This window comes from Simochromis diagramma, unplaced genomic scaffold (genome assembly GCF_900408965.1).
Source record: "Simochromis diagramma unplaced genomic scaffold, fSimDia1.1 OVJJ01000596.1, whole genome shotgun sequence".
In the NCBI taxonomy this organism is placed as follows: Eukaryota; Metazoa; Chordata; class Actinopteri; order Cichliformes; family Cichlidae; genus Simochromis; species Simochromis diagramma.
Window position 1 is genome coordinate 10,755,174 of NW_024387245.1, and position 7,523 is coordinate 10,762,696.

Below are 7,523 nucleotides of genomic sequence, written 5' to 3' on the forward strand. Positions count from 1 at the left end.
GTAAACATTTTCTCCACTCAAGTGTTTGATATTTTACCCATTTGTTACCTGACAGTCAAGAATGGCTCATTCCACAGCACTTTGTCATGCTGCCAAACCCATGCCACAGTCTACGTACTCATGGAGGAAGAGCTCATTATTTATTTGGACTGTGGAGCCTATACTTGGCGTAAGCTACACTACAAAAAATAAGGTTCTTGGTTGATGGTGAACTGTTGTGCCTCACTCACATCACAATCATCTGAATATGTTGAAACTTACTGTAGTAAGCACTACAACATCAGATAGTTTGACAAAGCTTTTTGTAACTGCAACACCATCAAATCTTTATTTTTTTTTTTTGGGGGGGGGGGGTCAAATTTTGATTGTGTGTTTTAATGCACAGTCAACACCATTATCTGGTAAGCGCTTAACGTGTGACAAGGAGACAGGTAAAGTAGCAGTTAGACATCAAATGGAATGTAAATCTGAGAATGCAGATAAAATATACTTGATTTCATTATGAAGCAAATGTCAGTTCCATCATAAAAATGAGCGTGGGTTAGCGGCCTGTTTCACATGTGGACAAAGGCTAATTTTTAAGTGCTTGTAGTCGATAGAATGTTATTTGTCAATAGTATTTATTTAACAACTATGGAAATCAGCTTGCTCCTGCATGTATCAAAGATAGATGGTTCAATTTCTTTTTATAGCCGGCTTTTTATGATTGTATAGGATTTTCTAATCATGCTTCTATAGAAAACAGGAGATTACTATACAGCTGTCAAAAAGTATCAAAACAAGAATGGAAAACATGAAAATGTGGATATCTTTGTAAATAAACATGTACATAACAGAATACCTGCAATAAATTTAAAAAAAAGAAAAGAAACTTGCTGGATCTTTTTTAAATTTTTTGGTTGCGTTTTGTTTCAGGTGTGGATTCACTGGCCACTTTATTAGGTACAGTTTGCTAGTATTGGGTTATACACCTTTTCTGCGTTCATGGCACAGATTAAACAAGGTGCCAGAAACATTCCTCTGGGATTTTGGTCCACACAGTTGCTGTGGATAGATGCCTGTTCCACCACATCCTAAAGGTGCTCTATTGGATAGAGATCTGATGAGTGTGGAGGTCATTTGAGTACAGTCAACTCACTGCCATGTTCAAGAACCCAGTTTGAGAGGATTTGAGCTTTGTGACATGGCACCATATCCTACAGGAAGCAGTTATGTGGGTAGATTAGATGTTTAAATGATGCTCTGTTCGTATTAAGGGGGTGGCCTTTTTGTGTAAGATTTTGCATGGTCTTTCCTGTGCCTTATGACTGAGTATGTAAGGTAGTTTAAGCATTTAAAATTCATAGAATCAAATGCTGTACGAGTGTTTGGTTAAACGTGACTTGAGCACTTTACTTGGTAAGTATGACTAGGAAAGCACTTTATAAATGTCAGTCCATTTTCATACATTTTGGTATATAAACTATCCAATCAAATGTACCGTCAATGGTATTTTGTTGTTAGTTTTTTAGGGATTTGCTCTTTCACTTACCGGTTATGTTTAATGTAAGTCAAAGTGTAGGTTTCCTCTATGTGCATTTTCTGCAGTTTCCATGTATAGTGATTTTATTGTGGTTGACTACTGGCTGGTGACAAAAATGTGCAAAGAGTCACATACCTATCCATGTAAATCTCCAAAGAGAAGGGTATATTAACATATGCTTTATTGGTCTAAGAAGTACATACATGGCTTACCTATTCTGTCTGCCTTTAAAATAAATGAAACAGAAATCCCAAACAAAGAATGGGGGAAGAAACTGCATGTCCTGGTGAGATTACTATCAAACAAGCAGATTGGTTGATTTACCTGACAAAGACAGAACAGTTCTTTTATTTCAAATTTGCAAAGCATTTCCAACATTATATCATTAGCAGGAAACACTTGTTATCACTGAGTCCTCTAGAAAGGTAATTTCTTTTGCAAATTTCATCATAAAGTATTGAACTTTTATTAACCTGACAGAGTAAAGTCAAAGGGTCATCACAGCTGATTGCATCACATCCTGAGGGGAACATGAATGCCTGAAGCAAATGGCATGGCAAATAATTCTGATAAAACAGAAATGTGAACTTCTTAGTGATAGTAAAGATAAAGTCACCCATCAACATAAAACGTTGCATGTCTTTACCAAATAATGGAAGAATTTCTGAGACCTTCTGATAACGCTACAGAAAAACTGTCAGAAGATGATTGATGTAATTAGAATTCATTATATGGAATATACTGTACCAGTCTTTACATTATAAATCCATCTAATAGTTGTAAAGACTTTTCATAAATATCTGATTAAAGTCAGGACTCACTTAAGTCAAAAGGCACTTTCAGACTGCAACATTGTTTTTGTGCCCCATGTCACAATCTTCCCATGAGTGGACCTCCCAGAAAATTCACCACAAGATCAGACCATGCAAAATCTTTCTACAGACCTCGGTTAGCGAATTAAAGATTAAAGTAGAAAAAGAGTGAACAAGTTTGGCTTGTTTTGAAGGGTTGGCAGAGAAAAAAGCACCTTTGCTCTAAAAACAAAGTTGCATCTGAACAAACCATAAGACCTCTGGAATAATGTCCTTTGGACAGACAAGAACAAAGTGAAGATGTTTGGGGAAAAATGTATATGTCCTGTCGAGATTAGTATCAAGCAACAGGATTGGTTGGTTCAACTCTGACAAAGACGGAGCTCCTCATACCAACTTTGGCTTCATTTACAGTCACAGGACCTGGGTACCTTGCACTGAGCCAACAATGAATTCCTCTGTATACCATAGTATTCCCAAGTCCCTCTTGTAACAAGACAATGATCCCAAGCAGCACAGTAAATTTACAGCACAATGAATCAAGGTGTTGCAATGAGCCACTTTGAGTCCAAACCTCAACCTGACTGAATTCATTTTAGCTGGCTAGACTGAGCTTAGTCTGAAATTGATCGCTGTTTGATTGCGTTTATTTGCATCTTCTTCACAGCTTCTTCTACCGGGCCATTGCTCCACCCCCGCCTACAAATCTAAACTATGGTCTGAGTAACTCTCATCCCTCAGGCTACTCACACAAAGACTCTATATTCAGACCAAATCCTTTGCACCAAATTCAAGCATTTTGCAACTTGTCCTTTTAATGTGTCCCTCTCTCTTGTTTTGTATACATTCTCTTGTTTTTTATTTTTCCCTATTATCCTACTATTTATTTTTCCTGCACAGCTGGTGTGGAGCACTCACATTTTTATTGTACATGTACAGTGACAATAAAGGGTTATTCTACTCCGACACAGACACATTTGTACATTTCTGCTTTCAAGTAAAGCAGGGGATTCTCAGACACTTAAGTTGTAGAAATAGAAAGTAATTTTTATTTCAGCGATGCGTGGCCAGTTAGGATGTACAGGACTACCCAAAAGTTGAGCCACTCTTTTTTTCCTTATATTTTCCTTCCAAGCAGCCAATCATGAGAAATAGTTTGCCAGGGTTTCTGAAGGTCTTTAAAGGTTTTTCTTTTGGACATTAACTGCTTTTTCACTCATTTTCAGTCCGGTTCTTTTACCTGACCATTTTCAGAGAAATGTTTTTTTCTCTGTTGAACTACTTAACATTGGCCTGTGAGTTATTCAAACATAAATAGCATCTAACTATCCGATTGTTCAGTCTGACGTCACTAGCCGTGTCTGGGCCTAAACTCTGCTGCAGGTCCATATATCAAATGATCACTGTGGCATTACTGAGAGTTGAAAAACTGTCTTAACTCTTTCATCTTTAATAAAATTATCAGCATTCAGCTCTACCAGGTGTAACAACTGAGTTTAACATCCAGGCATCCATGAAAACGGAATTTATGACATTTAACGGAGTTAGAAGTTAGCAGGAAGTTAGCTCGCTAGCTTCCATCTAAATACAATATAGCATGTCCTGACTGCGGGGTTTTGGAAACAAATTAAAATGTACAGCTCTGTTATCACTTCCAACATAAATGAAGACAGAAAACTAAACAGCAGTGACGTTTGTAGGGTTACTGAAGTTTGGCTGGCTGGTATATAATGATGTGCTACGTGACCGCTAGCGACACAGTTATGTTAGCATAATATAAAGAAGCTAACTTTTTTTTCACTCGATAAAAGTTAACGTGAGGGTTCTCAGTGGTCAGGAACAAATGTAATCACATGGCAGGATGCTGTAAAAGGACCAAACTTCAGCCAGGAGAACAACTGAGATAATCCATCCACAATACGAGGTTAGTCATTCATATATTGCTGCATGGGCTGGGCTGTAGTTACATCGTAAGGTTTTAAAAACTGAGCTTAAATAAATGATTAGCGGTAATAAAAGCCGAGGGAGGTCAACGGTGATCACTGACTTTTTTTAAGAGCTTTTTGAGATTAAATAGAAGACAATACAAAGCATTAAACATGTTAACAACACAAAAGCCATATTAAATGCAGACTACTTTAGGCCCGGAAGTAGGATTTGTCACGTCATCACTTAATAATCGGATAGGGATGAACAGTGTAGTGTCTGTGCTTAATAAATATTGCCAAAGTATTTGCTTGTCTGCCTTCACGGACATGAACTTTAGTGAGATCCCATTTTTAATCCATAGGGGTTTACTATAACATTAGCCCACACTTTGTAGCTATAAAAACTGGGAAGGTTTTCCATGAGGTTTAGGAGTTTGTTTATGGGAATTTCTGACCATCCATCCATAATATTGATATTGATGATTTATCCCAAAGGTGTTCTGTTGGGTTGAGTCAATCAAGTTCTCTCACACCAAACCCACTCATCCATGCCTTTATGGACCTTGCTTCCAACATGACTGTGCACTGTTACCAAAGAGTAGGAAGCATGAAAATGTCCAAATGTTTCAGTATGCATCAACGGTTCCTTTCCTCCTGAAAAAATATCCCACACCACACTCCCCCATCCACCAAACTTTACATTTGGCACAGTGCAGTCAGACAAGTACCATTCTCCTGGCAACCACCAAACCCAGACTCATCCATTGGATTGCTATAGAAGCGTATTTTGTCGCTCCAAAAAACACGTCTCCACTGCTCTAGAGTCCAGTGGCTCTGTGTTTTACACCACTACATCCAACACAGTTGATGGACTGTTTCTGAAAATCATGTCCTCAAAGAAATAAGATAAAAATCTAGCAAAGACCTCACACAAGACTTGAGCCTCATCAGAAAAGGAATAATATTGGTCAAGAAGCCATTTTGAAGAAAGGGAAACGGGGAAAAAGACTGGTGCATGCAAAATTACACTGGACTGAAAATCAGTGGAATGATGAATCCAAATTTATAATTTTTTGGTTAAAATCATCAACAATATGCATGGAGGAGGTCAAGAGAGACGTACAACAGCGAGTTTCTGCAGCCATCTGCAAAACATGGCTCTGTCATGGTTTGGGGCTGCATTTCAGCCGTGGTGTTAGAGCTTGTCAAAAATGATGGAATTATGAAAGCAGAAAAGTACCATCAGATTTTGGTCCACCATGCAGTACCATCTGGAAAGCATCTGAGTGGCTTCATTTTTCCCCTGTGACAAAGATACCAAACACACTGCCAATATAGTAAAGGCAAATCTGGATAGAAAAACATACAATGGAACCCTATCAGTCATGGATTGGCCCCTAAGAGGCTAGATCTCAATAGACTAACTTCTAATCCTGTCCCTCTTGGTTACTCCCAACAAAAATTTTAATATCTTCATGTCTGCCACCTCCAGCTCCATCCACTGTCCTTTTGTTGTGCCACAATCTCCATCCATAGCAAGAAGCTATCCTTGTCTCACAACTCTGTCACACAGTAATGCAGTTCTGCACCACTTCTGCCTTCATTCTTCCTTATTCTTATTCTTCTTTTACCCTCGAATGGTAAACATTTTTACCATTTCATCAAATTTTGCCCTTGAATGGTAGTTCTTTATTAGGATTTGTGTCACATTATTTTTGTTCATTTTGCTTTTTTGACATTCAGACCATTTTAGTAGCTGAACAGAACAGGATCTTATCATAAGTCTTAGAGATGCACAAACTGGAGACTAGCAGGCCACAGCTAACAGGAATCACAGGAGAATGGATCTCACTCATAATTAATTACTGATGTGACACAACCCAACAATATTTCCAAATCTTTCATACTCAGGAGATACATAGTTTGTTAACAAAAGTGTGCAAGTAAGCCATGACAGTGGGCCAGGATGCAGAATCCCTGGACTCCGAAAGGGGCTCACCTAGATGGAATGCAGTCATTTTTAATGTTAACAATTACATATGTGTCAAAACGTTTGCTGTGAGAAGGGTCTATTTGGAAACGTTGCTATTTTAGACCTAAAAGAAAAGCTGAGGTGCTTACATTAAGAGAAAGTGAACATGGATGTGGAAGTGAACATGAACAAATGAGACAGCTCACTTATGAAAATGACATGTTTACAGGAAACTAGAAAATACCAAACCTTGTTCCATCACTTTACCCTCCTTATCCCGTTCTATCGCTGCTCTATTTGTCTTTGTTTCTGTCTCTGCCCATCCTTGTGCTTCTTCATCTCCATTAACTCCCTCTGATCCTGCTCCCAATCCCTCTAACTACCCCACCACTCTCTCCACAACCCCATGGCCAAACACACTGACCTAGACTCCCAGCCTCCTTTGATGTGAGTGATGTGACCCCTGCGCTCCAGTTGCCCCTACACCGCCAGTCTTATCCTCTCAGAGAGCCGGCACAGCCCACGGAGAGGGCCAGTCATTAACCCCATACAACCCAGGCCTCTCCTCCACCGCTTAAACACATGATGTATCGCAACACCCACCCCCACACATCCCCCCAAGATTCACCCAAACATGCATGTGTGGGCGAGGGCCGATGATGCAATAGGCTCTTTAAACATTTAAAGAACGGGTCAGCTTTTCAAAGGGAGGACTTGAAACCTTTGGCCACTGCTTCAGTTATCATGGTCAGCAGTTGAAAGTCTGGAGATATGTCAGGAGGAAAACAAATGAATGTCTAATGAATGGAAAGCCTGGATAATAAATGAAACTTCATGCTGGAAAATCACTGGTTTATTTGGATTATGAGTGTATATCTTTGCCATACTGGGACCGACGGGGTTGGTAGGATGAAAAGAAACAACACTTTTATGCTGATTGAATATGATGAAATGAAGATGATGCATGCATGATGAGATGTATTTATTATAATACCGTCAAGCTTAGATGAGTGCAAGTACATTAAAACATCACTGAATTCCTATTTAAGTATCTTTCAGTTGACCCTAATTCATTTTGTTGCTTCTGGAGAGAGAAAATTAAAACAAGTCATCTCAGAGTAATGATGAGTCATGGCCTCGGTCAACCTTAAAACTTAAACCTAAACAAATCACAGTCTGGGTGCCACGCATGACAAAGGAGAAGAGTGCAAGAACAAGAGCATTCCTAGGAGCAGAAAAACGAGGGATGGGAGGGGGGGGGGATTACTTTATTAAGATGTACTGAAACA